This window comes from Arachis ipaensis, chromosome B10 (assembly GCF_059453495.1).
Source record: "Arachis ipaensis isolate K30076 ecotype BB chromosome B10, ASM5945349v1, whole genome shotgun sequence".
Classification (NCBI taxonomy): domain Eukaryota; kingdom Viridiplantae; phylum Streptophyta; class Magnoliopsida; order Fabales; family Fabaceae; genus Arachis; species Arachis ipaensis.
Genome location: NC_142435.1, coordinates 126,917,449 through 126,938,035, shown reverse-complemented (window position 1 = coordinate 126,938,035; position 20,587 = coordinate 126,917,449). Strand labels below are relative to the sequence as shown.

At 41.8% G+C, this 20,587-nt stretch overlaps 2 non-coding genes across 2 annotated transcripts; both read right to left on the bottom strand.

Moving 5' to 3' along the window:
* Positions 1-218: 218 nt before the first annotated feature.
* LOC148581646 (small nucleolar RNA R71) lies at positions 219-325 on the bottom strand. Its single transcript, XR_015894618.1, has one exon. It is a non-coding gene; the product is annotated as a small nucleolar RNA R71 (small nucleolar RNA).
* A 19,272-nt stretch (positions 326-19,597) lies between these two features.
* On the bottom strand, positions 19,598-19,704 carry LOC148581645 (small nucleolar RNA R71). The gene has a single exon (XR_015894607.1). It is a non-coding gene; the product is annotated as a small nucleolar RNA R71 (small nucleolar RNA).
* Between the last annotated feature and the right edge of the window lie 883 nt (positions 19,705-20,587).

Below are 20,587 nucleotides of genomic sequence, written 5' to 3'. Positions count from 1 at the left end.
AAGACCCAAATCAATTTATTTCTAATTTTTTGCAGATCTGTGATACTGTGAAGACAAATGGAGTGAACCCAGAGGTGTACAAACTCATGCTCTTCCCCTTTGCTATGAGGGATAGAGTAAAGCTATGGCTAGATTCCCAACCCAAGGAGAGTTTGGATACTTGGGACAAGGTTGTTACTGAGTTTCTTACTAAATTTTTCCCATCGAAGAAGCTAACTAAGCTTAGGGTGGAGGTTCAGACCTTCAGGCAGAAGGATGGTGAAACTCTTTATGAAGCTTGGGAGAGATACAAGCTACTGACTAGCCAATGCCCTCAGGACATGTTCTCCAAACGGACCCAACTAGATATCTTTTATGAAGGTTTGGGTGAAATGTCCAAGATGTGCTTAGATAATTCTGTAGGTGGTTCACTGCACAAGAAGAAGACACTGGAGGAGACTATTGAGCTTATTGAATTGGTTGCTAGCAACCAATATTTATACTCATCTAACAGGAATCCTGTGAACTCTGAGGCTCCTCAAAGGAAGGGCGTTATAGAAGTAGAAGCTCTTAATGCTATTCTTGCTCAGAACAAGCTTATGTCTCAGCAAATAAATCTACTTACTCAGCAGATGAATGGAATGCAAGTCTCAGCTATCAACACCCAAAATCCACCTCAAGAGGTCTCTTATGACATGACAGGTAATTTTGTGCAAAATGATAATTATGATTATGCTCAATCCGCTTCTGAACAGGTCAATTACATGGGGAGTGGTCCTAGAAATCCCAACAATGATTCATATTCTAAGACATACAATCAGGGGTAGAGAAATCACCCAAATTTTGGGTAGAGGGACCAACCTCAGAGACCTCAGAATGTCAACAATAATTTCCAAGGCGGCTTCCAACAGAACAATCACAATAACCGCCAATTTCAATCTCATCAACAACAACCACCTCCGCAAGCAAATTCTAAATCCCAAGAAGATTCTAATTGGGAGATGATGAGGAGTTTTATGCAGGAAACCAGAGCCTCCATTAGAAATTTAAAGGTGCAAATGGGCCAATTGAGCAAGCAAATACCTGAGAGGTCTGCAAGTACATTTCCAGGTGATACAGTGGTGAATCTAAGAGAAGATTACAAGGTTATTCAATTAAGAAGTGGTAAAACAGCTGGCTCTGAGACAAAGGCCAATGAAGAGCTAGTTGAAAAGAAAGCTACAGAGGAGAAGAAGGAGGAAGTGAAGCATGCCCCTCCAAAGCGTGCAGACAACCCGTTCTCTGACTCTCTTGACACTTATCCTACATTGCCAAAGGCTCCTGAATACAAGCCAAAAATGCCATATCCTCAGATGCTTCAGAAGGCTTCTAAAGAAAAGCAATTCTCTAAATTTTTAGATGCCTTCAAAAAGTTACATATCAACATTCTTTTTGCAGAGACTCTTGAGCAAATGCCTCTTTATGCTAAATTTATGAAAGAATTGTTGACTAACAAGAGGAATTGGAAGGAACAAAAAATAGTGGTATTAACCAAGGAATGCTGTGCTATTATTCAACATAAACTTCCTGAGAAAATGCAAGATCTAGGGAGCTTTGTGATTCCTTGCACCATTGGAGATGTCACCATTCATAGAGCTTTATGTGATCTTGGAGCTAGCATCAATCTCATGCCACTTTCAGTAATGAAAAAGCTTCAAATTGAGGAGGTAAAACCCACTCATATTTCTCTTCAACTTGCTGATATTTCTATTAAATTACCTGTGGGTGTTGTTGAGGATTTACTTGTGAAAGTAGGACCATTTATTTTTTCCGCTGATTTTGTTATATTAGACATGGAAGAGGATGTAAAATCCTCTATTATTCTTGGTAGACCATTTTTAGCTACAGGAAGAGTTCTGATTGATGTGCAAAAGGGTGAATTAACCCTGAGGGTAAATGAAGAACATGTGGTCCTTAATGTTTTTGAAGCTCTCAAGCACCCTAATGATTCTGAAGGGTGTATGAGAATTGATGTTGTTGAACCACTTGTTCAAGAAGTACTAGAAGCTAAGGTACTTGATGACATTTCTGGATCCTATTTCTGAGTATGAATTAGTTGAAATTGATGATTCACCACCCCAGAAGACTATGGTTCAGACGCCTAAAGTAGAGGAGGAAGCCTCCAAGCTTGAGCTCAAACCTCTACCTCCTTCTCTGAAATATGTGTTCTTGTGTGAAAATGATTCCTATCCAATGATTATTAGCTCTTCCCTGAAGTCTGAAGAGGAAGAGGCGCTTATTTCAGTGCTCAGGAGCCATAAAACAGTTCTTGGGTGGACCATTAGTGACTTGAAGGGGATTAGTTCAACCAAGTGTATGCACAAGATCCTCCTTGAAGATGATGCTAAACCAGTTGTACAACCACAAAGGAGACTCAATCCAACTATGAAAGAGGTAGTCCAAAAAGAGGTAATAAAATTATGGGAAGCATGTATTATTTATCCTATTTCTGACAGTCTTTGGGTAAGTCCTGTGCAGGTAGTTCCCAAGAAAGGAGGAATGATAGTGATCAAGAATGAACAGAATGAGCTTATTCCTACAAGAATAGTCACAGGTTGGAGAATGTGTATAGACTATAGGAGGCTCAACACTGCTACAAGGAAGGATCATTTCCCCCTGCCTTTCATTGATCAGATGCTTGAGAGGTTTGCTGGTCATGCTTTTTATTGTTTTCTAGATGGATATTCTAGATATAATCAAATTGTAGTGGACCCTCAAGATCAAGAAAAGACAGCATTCACATGCCCCTTTGGAGTATTTGCCTACAGGAGAATGCCTTTTGGACTTTGTAATGCTCTAGTAACTTTTCAGAGGTGTATGCTTTCAATTTTTTCTGATATGGTTAAAAAGTTCATTGAGGTATTTATGGATGACTTTTCTATTTTTGGTAATTCTTTTGACTCCTGCCTTAAGCATTTATCTCTTGTCTTGAAACGGTGTCAAGAATCAAACCTTGTTTTAAATTGGGAAAAATATAATTTTATGGTTACAGAAGGTATTGTTCTTGGACACCAGATTTCAAGTAAGGGAATAGAGGTTGATAGAGCAAAGGTGAATGTAATTAAAAAATTACCACCACCAGCTAATGTTAAGGCAGTCAGGAGTTTCTTAGGTCATGCAGGATTATAGAAGATTTATAAAGGATTTTTCTAAAATTGCTAAACCATTAAGCAACCAATTCCTTTTGTCTTTGATTCTGATTGTCTGCATTTTGAAACTCTGAAAGCAAACCTTACCTCTGCTCCCATTATAGCTCCCCCTGACTGGAATTTACCATTTGAATTAATTTGTGATGCTAGTGACTTTGCTATAGGAGCTGTTTTAGGACAGAGGCATGGTAAGCTTGTACATGTCATTTACTATGCCAGTCATGTGTTAAATGACGCCCAAAAGAATTACACAACTACAGAAAAAAAATTATTAGCTGTTGTGTATGCTGTTGATAAGTTTAGGCCCTATTTACTTGGTTCTAAGGTTATTGTTTATACTGACCATGCTGCTTTGAAGTACCTTCTAACCAAGCAGGGCTCTAAACCAAGATTAATCAGATGGGTGTTGCTCCTTCAGAAGTTTGATATTGAGATAAAAGACAGGAAAGGGTCAGAAAATCAAATAGCTGACCATCTCTCCAGAATTGAGCCTGAAGCAGGAGTACAACCACCCACAGCTGTGACTGAGACATTTTTGGATGAGCAATTGTTCCTCATTCAGCAAGCTCCATGGTTTACAGACATTGCAAATTATAAGGCCGTGAATTTTATTCCAAGGGAGTACAGTAGGCAACAAGTAAAGAAGCTATTGACTGGTGCAAAGTACTACATTTGGGAGGAACCGTACCTTTTTAAAAGATGCTCAGATGGTATAATCCGGAGATGTGTCCCGAATGAAGAAAAGCAGTAGATTCTTTGGCACTGTCATGGTTCTGATTATGGAGGCCACTTTGGTGGTGAAAGGACAGCTACAAAAGTCCTTCAGAGTGGGTTCTACTGGCCGACTCTCTTCAGGGACTCAAGAGCATTTGTGAAGTACTGTGACAGATGTGAAAAAGCCATGAATCTCCCTACCAACCATGAAATGCCACAGCAGGGGATTCTTGAGGTTGAGTTGTTTGATGTGTGGGGTATTGATTTCATGGGACCTTTCCCACCCTCACACTCAAATAACTATATTTTAGTAGCAGTTGATTATGTGTCCAAGTGGGTGGAAGCTGTGGCTCTACCCACCATTGATGCCAAGGTGGTAATGAGCTTTCTTCAGAGATATATCTTTAGCCGGTTTGGTGTCCCAAGGATACTCATTAGTGATGGAGGAAGTCACTTCTGTAACAGACAGCTGGACTCTCTTCTGCAGAGATATGGAGTCCGTCATAAAGTGGCAACCCCCTATCACCCTCAGACAAGTGGACAGGTTGAAGTTTTCAACAGGGAACTCAAGCAGATTCTAGAGAAGACCGTCAGTGTTTCAAGAAAAGACTGGTCTAGGAAGCTTGATGATGCTCTCTGGGCATACTGGACAGCATACAAGACTCCTATTGGCATGTCCTTTTATCAGTTGGTCTATGGCAAAGCCTGTCACTTGCTAGTTGAGCTGGAGCATAAAGCTTACCGGGCAATCCGATATCTGAATCTTGACTCAGAAGCTGCAGGAATCAAGTGAATGCTTCAGTTGAATGAGCTTGATGAATTCAGATATTCAGCTTATGAGAATGCCAAGCTCTATAAGGAGAGAACCAAGTTACTGCATGACAAGAAGATTGCCATCAGAGTCTTTGAGCCAGGACAGAGAGTGTTTCTGTATAATTCAAGGCTCAAACTCTTTTCTAGGAAGCTAAAATCCCGGTGGTCAGGACCGTTTGTGGTTACCAGAGCTTCACCACATGGTCATATGGAGATACATGAAGAGAATTTTGACAGGAAATTTATAGTGAATAGCCAGAGGTTGAAGCACTATCTGGGAGGCGAGATTGATCGCCAGAGGTCCGCTCATCTGCTGAATTAGCAGAACTGACCGTCAAGCTAGTGACGTTAAAGAAGCGCTTGTCGGGAGGCAACCCGATAATTTTGTATCCTTAGTTACTTTTTGTAGTAGTAGTTTTCTTACTTATTTGATTTTTATTGAGTTTTTACTATTTTTCTGATCATGCAGCTATTTTATAATAAGAACCGAACACTTCAGGCGAAAAAAAAAATGAGCACAGGATGCGCAAGCGTCGCTGACGCGTACGCATCATATGTGTGTGCGTGAAAAATAGAAGTGAATAGAGAGTTGAGCGGGAGTGGCGCTGGAACTATGTTTTGCACACAAACAAGCCCATGCGTACGCGTACCTCACGTGTGCGCGTTGTTTGCGCTTTTAGCCATCCACGCGTGCGCGTCCCTGACACGTACGCGTGACCCTGAAAAACGGCGCAAATGGGTGTATGGTCAAAGAGTTATGATGGTGTGGGGCTGGAATGGTGCTGGGAGCACAAGTCCCATCACACGTACGCGTCCCTGACGCGTGCGCGTCCTTTCCGAATTTGGCCATCCACGCGTGCGCGTGCATGACGCGCACGTGTCATCTGAAAATTTTGGTTCCCAGGTCACGTGAGCAGAGAGTTGTGCGTGCGTGCGGCCGCCTTCGCGTGATTCGCACAAACCAAGGTCACGCGTATGCGTGCCAGACGCTTACGCGTCACTTTCAAAATCTGGCGACCCATGCGTATGCATCGCATGTGACGCCCAAATTAAACCCCTCAGCGCCTGATTCCAAATCATCCACCCGCCAATCCTAATTCTCTCTTGTTCTTTTATTCTCTTATTCTTCTTGCATCATACTATTTTTTATGTCTTTTTTTATGTCCCTCTCTGTTTTCAGTTATTCTTTGCTTGAGGACAAGCAAACTTTTAAGTTTGGTGTTGCCGTTTCACTGATGATTTTTCTGTTAATTTTATGGTACCAGAGGGAGGCGAATCATCTTCACGGAGGAGCACAGCCTGAAGAATAATACGGCCACTAGAATAACTGAGGTGGTTGAGTTCCTTTCATTCTATATTTCCTCCCATTCTTATTATGTTATATTTCTGTTTTCTGCTATTTTACTTGGTTTCTGCATGATCCTTTGTTATTTCAATTTCTAGGTTCTAGTTAAATAAGTTATTTTTATTTGTTAGTTACTTTAATTCTGAAAGGTGTCTCATGTATTGCCCATTTAGCTTGAAATAAAAAAGAAGGAAGAAAAAGGGATGTAATGCATGAGAAATTGAGTTTAATTTTTAGAGTAGTCTCATTTATTCAAATGTGGTGATATTTTCTGTGACTCTGAATGCATGACATGAACAGAGCATATTTAAATTTGAATCAAAGAATGTTGATTTACAAGAAACAGGGATTTAGAGAATTATTATGATTTCTCTTAAATAAACAAAAATTTAATCCTTGAAGCAAAAGAAACAGCAAAAAAAAAGGGATATAAAAGCAAGGTACAAGGCTCTGAGCATCAATGACTAGGGAGGTCAGACATGATTAAAAGCTCAAAGAGTTGTTTCCCTAGTCATATGCTTGTGGTGTTCTTGTGTCAAGTAATCCTTGAGACAAAATATTTAGAGTCGAGATCAATTGCAATTAGCAGAGTATGCCAAAGGCTTTGAGCACCACTGTCTGGGAGTAGCTGAAAGAAAAATTAGAACTTCAAAAGAGTTCCCCAGTTAAGTGCTTGTGGTGTTTCTGTGTCAAGTGAAGCTTGAGACAAAACATTTAAAGTCACGGCTAGGCTCAAGGTGCAAAGCACCAAAGAAAAGAGAAAAATTGTTGTGTTCAAGGATTAAATTGAGTTACAAAAGACCAGAGAATTCATAATATTATCCAGATTCTAATTCCGAATGACAGTGACATTCTTCTGATTCAAAGGAGAGTGAGATGCCAAAACTATTCAAGATTGCAGTTGTAAACCCCACTGTAAGAAAAGACATGAGCTTAATCGAACTCTCATTCTCATGCAAATTCACACCTAAGCCTATATTAGTTTGGTTGCTTGAGGACAAGCAACAATTCTAGTTTGGTGTTATGATGCGTGAGCATCTTTTCTATCTTTTCCTAGTTAATTTGCATTTAATTTGTTGAGTTTAATCAAGAATTAATTATCTTTCAGCCACTATGGATGCTACTTTGAGTCTTGTGCAATTCTGTTTATTTTAGGTAGCATTTGGTTGGATTTGATGGAGCTTCCGCAGAAAAAGAGAAGAAGGCTATATAGAGCAGGAATGACTTAGAGGATGGAGAGGAAGCTTGCACAAATAGAATCAGCGCAAGAATTAAAGGAGATAAAAGCGAGGAGCGACGCGTGTGTGTACTTGACGCGTACGCATGAAAAGCGAAGTTGCTCAGCGACGTGTGCACGCACCTGACGCGTACGCATGACACGCGAAGAAGATCATTGACGCGTACACGTGACGTGCGTCACATGCAGAAAATGCTTATTCCTATTAATTCTAATTTAAACTTTAATTTTTAATAGGAAAAGATATTATTTTAGTTTTAGAAAATAGATTTTAAATTAATTAGGATTAGATATAAAAGAGAAAAGAAACTTCTCTTTTGGGGGATCCCAACATTATTCCAATTAGTTAACTTTTAATTCCACCTCAGCCCAATTTACAATCCTTATTTTCTCTCTGAATCATGAGCAACTAAACCTCCATTGTTAATGTTAGGAGCTCTGTCTATTGTACGGATTGACATTATTATTTTTTTATTTTAATTTATGTACTGATTTATAATTTAAGAATTATTTTCGTTCTTTATCTTATGAATTTGGGTGGAATGAAAGTATGACCCATGTTCTAATTGAGTTCTTGTATAATTTGGAAAAGCTCTTTACTTGAACAGCAGATTGAAAACATATTCTCCTAAATTCTAATTATTTAGACTTAACGGGATACGTGACATATAATCCTCTTATATTTGGATAATTAGGATTTTTGTGGCATAATAACTAGAATTAAACTTCACCCCCTGTTCATACCCTGGGTCGAGATATTCGACCTGGGGTGATCGACGATAAAGTGACCAACCTCTTTAGGTCAAGCGGACCGACTTCTTTACGAAGAACTCGGCCAAATCGACAGGAAAGCCCAAAAAGGGCCCAATTCAAGGAATACGACCCGAATCCAAAGGTCGTTCAGGCCTACAGAGGGAAGGGCGGTTTTGTTGAAGATACGCTGACCTCAACCCAAAAGATAAAGATAAGATAAGATAACTAACTTATCTTATCCAAAGGTCACATCTCACCATTATAAATACACTGGAACACCCAGGTATAACTCATACTCTGATTCTACATAACACCTGTTTAATACCCAGGCTAACTTAAGCATCGGAGTCTCTTGCAGGTACCCCCACCCTCCGGTGACGAAGGATCAGCAGTACAACCAGTCCAACAAGTCGGACGCGACAGCTCCGGCCACCATCATCAAGTCGGACACATAAGCTCCGACTAGCACAGAAGATCTCGTCCGAGATCGACCTACAATTTCAGGTAACCCTCGGAACATTGGCAACGTTGCCGGGGAACCTGGAAGTCATCCCATCACCATGGCGGACGACCATGACAACGATCACAACTCTGGTTTGGTAGACAGAACGCCAAACAAAGACGCGGACGCCACCTCCAAAGACACACCTCAAAACGGGGGAGATAAGCAACCCCCAAACACAGAAATTTTGGAAGCTATCCGTAAGCAACAGAATCGCCTTAAACAACTGGAACAAGAAGTTGAGAGAAACCTCCGGAGAGAAACTAGGCGACGACGAGAGCTAGAGGACAAGCTCCTAAAACTCGAAGCAGATCTCAAGGCCAAAACAACTCAATCCGGTCATGAAGACAGCCCCCACAAAGATCAAGACCCATTCACCAAAGAGATCATGAAAGCTAAAGTCCCAAAGAACTTCAAAGCTCCCAACATGACCCCGTACGACGGCATATCAGATTCAAGCCATCATCTTAGCAATTTCAGAAGCAGGATGTATCTCACGGAGACCTCAGATGCAATCCGTTATTCTCCATCCAAAAAGATAAGGCTAAGAACACCCCAGTCTATTAGGGAATCAAGCAAGGAGATCGGGAAAGTCTTCGCAACTACATGGAAAGATTCAACAAAGCGTGCCTGGACATACAAAGTCTGCCAACAGAAGCAGATATCATGGGTCTCATCAATGGCCTACAAGGAGGACCTTTTAGCCCCTCAATATCCAAGAAGCACCCAACATCTCTAAACGAGGTACAGGAATAGTCAGAGAAATACATCAACATGGAGGAGAACTCTCGACTAGGAGAGAGCTCAGAAACCGAATTCTCCTAACCCACCACAGGACAAGGATAAAGAGTCCAAGAAAAAAGAAGATCAACCCGGGAAGCCTAGAAAATACCGTAATTACACCCCTCTTCGGGTGTCTCTTGTGGAGGTTTACCGAGAAATATGCAACACTGAGAAGATCCCACTATCTCGCCCAATCAAAAACAAAGGGGTCGGACGAGTTGAAGGTCCACCTCACAACAAAGAGGTCGGACGAGTTGAAGGTCCACCTCACAACAAAGAGGTCGGACGAGTTGAAGGTCCACTTCACACCAAAGAGGTCGGACGAGTTGAAGGTTCACCTCACAACAAAGAGGTCGGACGAGTTGAAGGTCCACCTCACACCAAAGAGGTTGAACGAGTTGAAGGTTCAACTCACAACAAAGAGGTCGGACGAGTTGAAGGTCCACCTCACACCAAAGAGGTCGGACGAGTTGAAGGTCCATCTTACAACAAAGAGGTCGGACGAGTTGAAGGTCCACCTCACACCAAAGAGGTCGGACAAGTTGAACGTCTACCTCACCCCCCTAAGAGACGTGTTCATATGATAAATTGAGGATTCGCAGGAGGTTCGATCTCCAAATCATCTTGCAAAAGACACCTCAAAGAGGTATATTAAGGAAGGGAGAGAGGTTTGAAAAGGACAACAGAATGCGAACAAGCCTTCCGAGATTTCAAAAATTCTTGGGACAACCACCCATTCTCATTAGACCCCGGGAAAGTGAAGAACTCATATTATACCTCGCAGTGGAAAGTCAGGCAATAGCCTCAGCACTAGTCAGAGAAGACGAAAGTGGGTAACAACTCATCTACTTTATCAGCAAAGCTCTACAAAGGGCCGAACTAAACTATCAAAAGATAGAAAAAGTTTGCCTACGCTCTCGTACTGACCTCTTAAACGACCCCACCCATACTTTCAAGCTCACACTATCAGAGTTCGGACCAACCAGCCCATAAAAGACATCCTACAGAAAATAAACTTAGCTGGAAGAATCCTACAGAAGACAGCTCGGATAATTCGGGAGACCCTGGACAAAACCAGAGAACATCTCGGACAATTCGGGGGACCCTGGACAAAAATAGAAAACAGCTCGGACAAATCGGGGAAAATGAAGTCCGACACATAGAATGCCCGAGCTGATGTGCCGGAGCTGATGCATTTTCAAAACCAGCCAGCACCAACAGCTCGAGCAATTCAGGGAACATGAAGTCCGACACATACCTCAAGAGCAGAATGTCTGAGCTGATGAAGTTGGTAAACTAGCCAACACCAAACCAAGGAGCAATAACAGAAGCCTCATCTAGGCTACATTACAAGACCACAACGAGTCAATCTCAAAGGCGGTATAAGGGATGTACTCAGGGTCAGCCATAGTAACACACATTAAAACTATGAAATCCAGCTAATCAGACATGCTGTCCGGGATCTTAGTAGACATCTCAAAGACATAGGTCGACTATGGGGTTACTACCAAACAACTTGGGCAAATAAGGAAACAACTCAGACAATAACAGCAAAACATCAAGTGACAGATGTGGCAGTAAAAGGGAAACCCCAGGACTCACACAAAAGTCCAGGGGCACCCTTTGGAGGCAACAATAGAGCAAAAACCCAAATACAAAGTCAAAGCTTTACATCAAAAAGCATGCCAACTTCCACATCGCCCCACCAGAGGAACTCATCAGTGTAACATCACCTTGGCCGTTCGCAAAGAGGGGACTCGACCTCTTCGGACTATTTTCCCAAGGATCGGGACAAGTCAAGTTCCTCATGGTAGGGGTGGATTACTTCACAAAATGGATTGAGGCAGAGCCCTTAGCTAATGCCACTACTCAAAGAAGTCGGAAATTCTTATACAGAAACATTATTACAAGGTTTGGGGTTCCTTACTCCATCACCACAAACAATAGCACTCAATTCACGGACACAGGTTTCAAGAAGTTGGTGGCTGACTTGAAAATAAAGCACCAATTCACATCCGTAGAACACCCACAAGCCAATGGACAAGCAGAAGCTGCCAACAAAGTCATACTAGCTGGGTTAAAACGGAGACTACAAGACGCAAAGGGAGCTTGGGGTTGAAGAGCTCCCACAAGTCCTATGGGCATATCGGACAACCCCACACTCCACTACAAAGGAATCACCCTTCCGATTAGCTTACGGAATGGAGGCAATGATCCCAGTGGAGGTCAAAGAAGGATCGCCCAGAGTGATCCACTACAGTGAAGAGGCCAACTCCCAACTTCAAAAGGAAGAACTCGACCTACTTCCAAAAACCCGAGAAAGAGCTCGGATCAAAGAAGAGGCGTTAAAATGTCAAATGGCCTTAAGATACAATTGGAAGGTAATCTAGCAACAACGATCTCATTCTAATCCGAAATGACATCAGAATAGGTCGGTCAGAAGAGGAGAAGCTAGCAGCCAACTGGAAAGGACCATACCAAGTTGTTCATAAGAACTGGGGAAAGGTTGCTACAAAGTGTCCAACCTCGAGGGGCAAGAGCTACCAAGGTCATGGCATGCCTGCAATCTAAAAAGGGCGCCAGGCAAAGATCCAAAAAGATTGCCCGACCTAGAAAGGTAAGTACTAACATGTACACACTCTTATCTTCATTTTATTGTTTAAAAGATTGCAAATTTTAGTTTCCTACCAAGACGCCTGACTACGGCAGGTCGGCAAGGTGAAAAACCAAATTCACCGCCCGATCACGACAAAGTCGGCAAGATGAAAACCAAATTCATTGTCCGATTACAAAGCGACAAGTCGGCAAGGTGAAAACCAACTTCACCGCCCGACCACGATGAAAACCAAATTCATCGTTTGATTTCGACAAAGGTCGACAAAGTGAAAACAAAATTCACTGCTATACGAAGACGCATTAATCTGAAGCATTCATCGTCCGATTATAAAGCAACAGATCGGCAGAAAGTGAAAAACAATTTCACTGCACGATCACGATAAAGACAATCGTCCGATAAAGGTAAAAACGTGATTCACCTAAAAGACGATCTAAAGATAGCAACCACCTTCTACAAATCGGCAAAGATGAACACAGAATAATGTAAGAAGTTATCGAAAGTGATCCGGAAAAAGAACCTGACGAGGTCTTATGGATTGCTAAATAATAACTTAAAGAATGGCCGACGTTAAGAAGTCGGACCAAGTCAACCCAAGTTATAAGTAAACCCTGGAAAGAGGTCTGGCCAACCCTATTAAAGAGGATTACTTTAACTTAGAAGGGCCCGACATGACAAGTCAGCCCAAAATGAAAAGTTATAAAAGTAGCCCCTGAAAGAGACCTGACAAAGGTCCAAAAAAGAGGACTACAAAAATAACTTAGAAAGAGGACGACGCAAAGAAGTCGACCTCCTACAAACAAGTTATAAAAGTAATCCCTGAAAGAGATCTGACAAAGATCCAAGAAAGAGGATTACAAAAATAACTTAGAAGAGATCGACATAACGAAGTCGGTCTCCTACAACAAACAAGTTATAAAAGTAATCCCTGAAAGAGACCTGACCAAGGTCCAAGAAAGAGGATTACAAAAATAACTTGGAAAAGGACGACGAGAAGAAGTCGGACCAACGAAAGCTACAGCTTGGACCGACAAGAAGAAGTCGAAGTCGGACCAACGAAAGTTACAACTTGGACCGACAAGAAGAAGTCGGACCAACGAAAGCTACAGAATGGACCGACAAGAAGAAGTCGGACCAACGAAAGCTACAGATTGGACCGACAAGAAGAAGTCGGACCAACGAAAGCTACAACTTGGACCGACAAGAGAAGTCGGACCAACGAAAGCTAAAGAAGGATCGACAAGAGAAATCGGACCAACGAAAAACGTGCGCTAAAAGGGACATAGCTTTGCCCAAAAAGCCACGGCTCCACGACAAGGCTATCGAAATTGTTCAGACCAACTAAAAAGATTCTACCAAAGAACACTAAAAAGTTGTCGGACAAGTTAGCCCCAAAGGACCAGCTCGACCAAGCAGAAAGTGGACAAAACAAAAAGAGGTCGGACAGCAAAGTACCAACACTCTATAAATATCTCACAAAGGCCAGGGAAAGGTCAAAAGACCAAAGCCAGAAGTGCTTCACTGAAAAGTACAAAGTCTTGAAAAAAGACACTACTTAAAAAGCGAAAAGTACGGCCTCAAAGACGGAGCTAAAAAGTCATCCAAACAAACTATAAAAAGGTTCCCCATCGGAACACTACCTAAAAAGTTGTTGGATTATGACTAAAAAGCCCTTGCAGTGAAGACAAACAAGTCGGAAGAAGGCTGAAAAGACCTCTCAACAAACTAAAAAGGGGCAATACCAAACTCGCACAAGGAGAAACTACTCAAGATCGACCAAAGTCAGGATGTTTGAGCATGACTTCCTCAAAGAGATCGAGGATCCGAAAGCACGATCTCGCGGAAAGGTCCAAACTCAAGCAGGGGCAAAATCGTACAGGTCGACGTCAGCTAAGAAGAGGCGCAAGTACGATCTCAAAAAAGAACAAGCCAAAGGTTGAGAAATAACTTAAGGCTCAAATGAGCTTAGCTAAAAGAGATCTGATAAAGATCCAAGAAAGAGGACTACAAAAAATAACTTAAAGGAGACCGATATAACCAAGTCGGACTCCTACTACTGAAAAGTTATCAAAGTAGTCCCTAAAAGAGATCTGACAAAGATCCAAGAAAGAGGACTACAAAAAATAACTTAAAGGAGACCGATATAACCAAGTCGGACTCCTACTACTGAAAAGTTATCAAAGTAGTCCCTAAAAGAGATCTGACAAAGATCCAAGAAAGAGGACTACAAAAAATAACTTAAAGGAGACCGATATAACCAAGTCGGACTCCTACTATCGAAAAAGTTATCAAAGTAATCCCTAAAAGAGACCTAACAGAGGTCCAAAAAAGAGGATTACCAAAATAACTTAGAAGGGGACCAACGCAAAGGAATCGGTCACAAATACAGAAACCGAGAAACAAGTTGGATCTATACAATCACAGCCTCAAAGGATCCAAGATACAAGCAAATAAAGCAAAGTAATCCAAGGAGGTCGAGCAGCAAGATTTCGAACATCAATAGAAAAACAAAAAAGATGTCAAGTCAAACAACTACTTTTACTCTATAAAGTTATAAGGCCTGGAAGGCCACCAAAACCTACCACGAAGAGATAACAAGTTACTTTTTGTTCCTCATAAAAAGTTGCTAAGAAGCGTCAGCAAATAAATAAAAAAGTTCTAAAAGAGCCCCAAGCCGGGCCAACTACAAAAATTTTCAAGAAGAGATCAGCAAGCGTCAGGAGCCTTCTTGGCAGCATCATGACAAGGAGAAGGAGGGCGAGTCTGGATCGCCACAGCATCCACAGTTCCATCCTCCCAATTCAGGATCTGGCAATCCGAGTCGGGCACAGCAAGAGGAACCGAAGAGGTCGACACTTTGGTAGAGGACACAGGGGGAGCAACAACATCATCATCATCACCCTCATCATCAGGGACAATCTTGCCATCCCTGACTATATTATCCAGGCTAAAAGGGGTGAGGTCGGCCTCGGGAGCAATGACCTGAACTTGCTCCCTCAAGTTCTCATAAGCAGCAGTCACGCTGCCAACGAGATGACTTTGGAGCTCAGCATAATCTTCCCGAACACTGTCAAGCTCCCCCCTCAGGCGCATCACCTCCCGATAAGATGAAAGGTAACTCTCCTTGTGCATCAGGACTGCGTCCTCAGCCAACCTCAAAGAAGCCGCCAATGACTGAGAACTCGCCTCCTCATTCTTCAAGTCCTTCTCCAGCTTGGCTACCTTCGTCTCAAGCTCCTCCTTTAACTCCTTCATCCGATCAAACTCTTGTTTCGCCTCCTCCATAAATGCCTTAGTAGCGTGGAGAGGGAGATTCTAATCAGTTTGATATATGGCAGCCGACATATACGCCATTTCACATGATTTCGGGCCATAAACTCCAAGTGATGGAGGATGGACACATCGTCCATGGAGAGAGCGCCGTAGGGACCGATTTGTTGATCCACGAATTCAATAGCATTAAAATCAGGAGCATCGAGGTCAAAGGGCTCAGCAGTCTTTTGTTTTTTATTGGGAGGAGCAACAGAAGGAGCAGCAGAGGTGACGTGAGGATCTACCAAACGAACTCGGTGTGTAGGGATCACCTTCTTCATCCCGGCAGAACTCTGCACTGATGGCTTCTCGCGCACTTGGGAGGATCCCTCCCCAGCCGCTTTGGCAGCAATATTTCTGGCAGCAGTCGCCCTCTGCGCCCTCTTAAAAGCTTTCATAGATTCACTATTCTTTATTGCCTCTACAAATAAAATAAAAATTCAGTTACAAGTCGGACAAGTCGGAAAGACAGCTACAAGCAACATACACGGATAATAAAGAAAACACAAAGATACCCAGTTCAGTTTGAAGAAGAGAAGGATTGGTTAGAAATTTATTTGTGTCGAGATGGGGAGGTTGACCCCAGCGTTCTTCCAAGATAGTCACAAAGGCTCGCTCAGCATCATCCAACATCTCCCACGAATACCTGGAGACCCTCACGTCTTTTTTCCATTCCAAGGGAAAAGCAGGTTCGTCATTTTCATCCAGAAAAAAGGGCTGAGCTCCTTCAACAGCTCGGACCTTGAAAAAGTAGTTTTTAAAATCACAGAACGACTCGTCAAACATGGAAAAAACCTTCTTTCCCTGGGTAGAACGAAAGGAGACCCAAGCTGACTTCTTTTTTACCACACCAGGCTTAGTCAAGACAAAAAGATAGAAAAAGAGAGATTGGAAAGCAGGAATACCAAAACCATTGCACAACAATTGAAAAATTTTAATAAAACCCCAGGAATTGGGGTGAAGTTGAGAAGGGACAACATTACAAGACCATAACAGGTCAGTTTCAAATTTGGTAAAAAGAAGGGTGATACCCAGCTGACCAAAGAAAAAATCATAAGTATAAAAGAAAGGGCGACCATCAACAACCCGAGTTGAAAAGCAGACTCTCTCGTCAGAAGAGGGAGAGACAAGTTCATAGTTCTTCTCATCACTAGAATTACTACAGACACTATGAAACTGCCTAAGCTGAGCACAAAATTCAGGATCAACCAGCGAGACACACATGAGAACCATGGAGTCCACCCAATCGGCCATACCCGCGGGAACCTGGGAAGGCATCTCTACAACGTTATTTCGGGAAGACATGAGGTCAACTAAATCCTACAAAAAGAAAAGAAGAATGGATTACTTAAAAACATCTCGGATAGAGGGCAAAACATCTCGACGGGCGGATAAACAAAAAGGGAAAACCCCAAGACTCAAGACAAAGGTCTTGGGGCATCCCTTGGAGGCAGTAAACAAAGCAAGGTCTTTAAGTTATTTCTACAACCTACATCCCAGCACTCATCAAAATAAAATCCAGAAAGAAAATAAAGGAAGCAAAAAATGCAAAAGGTCCACCCTCCTACAGTTTATCAGCGGAAAAACAGCAAAGGCGCAAACTTTTTCGAAATCAAGCAAAAAATCATCAGCAAAGAGCAAGCACTAACATCGAACACGCCAAGTAGAAATCATCAAAGGTGCAAACTTTGTTAGAATCAAAAGGAAATCTCCAAACAAAGCGAGGAACAGATGCAGATTCTCTATCGATATCAGACAGGAAACAACCAGAAGCAACGACAAAACCCTAGAAAGCCTCGACGGAAATGCCAAGAGAATGCGTAAAAGAAAGTCAAGGAAAACACATTACAGTGACAAGCAAATACAAGACCACGAAAAAGATTCAAACTTTCAAACATGCAAAATCAAAGCTTCACTAAAAAACTGAAGACGAAGCTATGAAAGAAGCAAGAAAGCTAATACCAACCTGGAAAAAATAGCAAGCTTCAGGGAAATTGAGGATGGAAGACGAAATCTGGAATTGCCCTCTCAAGAGCAAAAAAAGCACGAACAAAAGTAGTATCACAGAGAGAAATGCGAAACCACAAAACTCCAGGCGAAAACAGAAGCTTCAGAAAAATCACCAAGCGACGTCGCAAGAAAAGTTGAAATGTGGGTGAAAGGCAGAAAATGAATAAGTGCGAAGAAGTTACGAAAAGGGCGAAGGAGAGAAACCGTTTCTTGAATGCAAAATTCAAAAATAGAGAAGTTAGGGGAAACGGGGCAATTAAATGCCGATTAAATGCGGATATTAAAACCGCTTGCATTCCCAAAAAAAGCGCTAATACAAAAGCGCGCGCTTGTAGAGGAAAACGTTCTACATTCAAAAGCTGCTACAAAAAGGAGTCGACAAGATGCTTGAGTTCGGCTTCGCTACAAGAAGGACCGAAGTCAAGGACTCGACCTCAACAAAGAAGACCGAGCTCAAGCAGGGGCACTGTTCATACCCTGGGTCGAGATATCCGACCTGGGGTGATCGACGATAAAGCGACCGACCTCTTTAGGTCAAGCGGACCGACTTCTTTACGAAGAACTCAGCTAAATTGACAGGAAAGCCCAAAAAGGGCCCAATTCAAGGAATATGACCCAAATCCAAAGGTCGTTCAGGCCTACAGAGGGAAGGGCGGTTCCGTTGAAGATACGCTGACCTCAACCCAAAAGATAAAGATAAGATAAGATAACTAACTTATCTTATCTAAAGGTCACATCTCACCATTATAAATACACTGGAACACCCAGGTATAACTCATACTCTGATTCTACATAACACCTGTTTAATACCCATGCTAACTTAAGCATCGGAGTCTCTTGCAGGTACCCCCCACCCTCCGGTGACGAAGGATCAGCAGTACAACCAGTCCAACAAGTCGGACGCGATAGCTCCGGCCACCATCATCAAGTCGGACACATCAGCTCCGACCAGCACAGAAGATCTCGTCCGAGATCGACCTACAGTTTCAGGTAACCCTCGGAACACCCCCTAATTGGAATTAATTGACCAAGGAATTGGCGGTTGATGAAGGTTAGAGGAGACTAGAAAGGTCTAAGGAATTAGGGTCTAGTCACATATAGTTTGCCATGAATTAAATCTTGCATGATTAAAATAGTTAATAAGAAAAGTCAATCCGGAAAATAGATAACTCTGAAGCCTTAACTGTTTCTCCATACATATTTCACAACCTGTTTACTGCTTGCTTTATTAAATTTCTGAATTATTGTTTAATGCTTTTGAATACCCAGACACTATTTTCTGTTTGCCTAACTAAGTAAATTAATCAACCGTTGTTGCTTAGTCCTTCAATCCTCGTGGGATTGACCCTCACTCACCTGAGGTATTACTTGGTATGACCTGGTGCACTTGCCGGTTAGTTTGTGGTTATAAATTCCACATCAAGTTTTAGGCGCCGTTGCCGGAGATTGATAGTGATTAACAACTATCAGTTGTTTGATTGCTTAGATTAGGCGTTTTAGTTTTAATTTTATTTAAATTTTACTTAGTATTTTCGAAAATTTTTTTAAATAAATAAATAGCACTAATATTTTTTCCTTAATTTCTAAAATTAAGTTTGGTGTCACCTAGTTAATTTCATTTTAATTTTCTCGTTTATTTTCCCTAATAATTTTCGAAAATTTTTGTCTAATTTCAGTTATCATTTTCGAAAATTTTCTGTTTTATTTATTTAGTATTTCTATTTTATTATTTTACATAGGTTACCTCACTGGGAGTTCTCTGCACTCTAACGTAGAGAACCCCATCTTTTCTTGTTTTCTGTCTGTTTATGCACAGGAACAGAGACAAGGAATCTCTTTTAGACTTTGATTATGAACCTGAAAAGACTTTCAGGCGGCGTTTGCAACAAGCAAGACTTTACAAGGCTGCAGAATCCACAATAGATCCTAATAATGCTGTTAATGCCAATGTGGCAAATCTGAATGGGATGATCAACAAAGGAGAGTGCTTGGCTCTTACTCTGCTCCTACTGCAGATCTTTATGGAAAAAGCATTGTGGTGCCTCCTATAGCTACGAACAACTTTGAGTTGAAGCCACAATTGGTCACCCTGGTGCAACAAAACTGTCAGTATCATGGTCTTCTCCACGAAGACCCAAATCAATTTATTTCTAATTTTTTGCAGATCTGTGATACTGTGAAGACAAATGGAGTGAACCCAGAGGTGTACAAACTCATGCTCTTCCCCTTTGCTATGAGGGATAGAGCAAAGCTATGGCTAGATTCCCAACCCAAGGAGAGTTTGGATACTTGGGACAAGGTTGTTACTGAGTTTCTTACTAAATTTTTCCCATCGAAGAAGCTAACTAAGCTTAGGGTGGAGGTTCAGACCTTCAGGCAGAAGGATGGTGAAACTCTTTATGAAGCTTGGGAGAGATACAAGCTACTGACTAGCCAATGCCCTCAGGACATGTTCTCCAAACGGACCCAACTAGATATCTTTTATGAAGGTTTGGGTGAAATGTCCAAGATGTGCTTAGATAATTCTGCAGGTGGTTCACTGCACAAGAAGAAGACACCGGAGGAGACTATTGAGCTTATTGAATTGGTTGCTAGCAACCAATATTTATACTCATCTAACAGGAATCCTGTGAACTCTGAGGCTCCTCAAAGGAAGGGCGTTATAGAAGTAGAAGCTCTTAATGCTATTCTTGCTCAGAACAAGCTTATGTCTCAGCAAATAAATCTACTTACTCAGCAGATGAATGGAATGCAAGTCTCAGCTATCAACACCCAAAATCCACCTCAAGAGGTCTCTTATGACATGACAGGTAATTTTGTGCAAAATGATAATTATGATTATGCTCAATCCGCTTCTGAACAGGTCAATTACATGGGGAGTGGTCCTAGAAATCCCAACAATGATTCATATTCTAAGACATACAATCAGGGGTAGAGAAATCACCCAAATTTTGGGTAGAGGGACCAACCTCAGAGACCTCAGAATGTCAACAATAATTTCCAAGGCGGCTTCCAACAGAACAATCACAATAACCGCCAATTTCAATCTCATCAACAACAACCACCTCCGCAAGCAAATTCTAAATCCCAAGAAGATTCTAATTGGGAGATGATGAGGAGTTTTATGCAGAAAACCAGAGCCTCCATTAGAAATTTAAAGGTGCAAATGGGCCAATTGAGCAAGCAAATACCTGAGAGGTCTGCAAGTACATTTCCAGGTGATACAGTGGTGAATCTAAGAGAAGATTACAAGGTTATTCAATTAAGAAGTGGTAAAACAGCTGGCTCTGAGACAAAGGCCAATGAAGAGCTAGTTGAAAAGAAAGCTACAGAGGAG